The sequence below is a fragment of the Sinocyclocheilus rhinocerous genome, unplaced genomic scaffold (genome assembly GCF_001515625.1).
Source record: "Sinocyclocheilus rhinocerous isolate Xijiao unplaced genomic scaffold, SAMN03320098_v1.1 scaffold3296, whole genome shotgun sequence".
Lineage (NCBI taxonomy): Eukaryota > Metazoa > Chordata > Actinopteri > Cypriniformes > Cyprinidae > Sinocyclocheilus > Sinocyclocheilus rhinocerous.
In genome coordinates, this window is record NW_015624426.1 from 112,380 (window position 1) to 112,804 (window position 425).

Genomic DNA, 425 nt, shown 5'->3' on the forward strand with positions numbered 1-425 from the left:
TTTAAACTTTTATAACTTTTTGATACTTTAATGTTTTTAAAAAAAATTTGATTTTCTTCTTTAAAAAGAGACCAACCTTAGGTCTGTATTCCAAAGTGTTCATAAATTACAACAATTTAAGTTGGGATAGTGCACTTTCATGCCTATTTTAAAAAATGGGGGGGGTGACAGTTAAGGGGTTAAAAACGAAACTAAATTGTATTGTCAATTTGAAAACGATATTAAAATAAAACGAATTTAAAAATGCAACTATAACCTTGCTACACGAGTAAATGGAGAGTCAGCGAGAGGCTCATGTGATTGGCTACAAGAAGGTGGTGGACCCGCCCTCCCCCTCACGCTTGCAAAACTCAGTTAGTGAGAGAATCGTGCCAAAATTGTAAGCGCAGAGAAAAGAAAGACGGAGCTGTACATATCGGTTTATT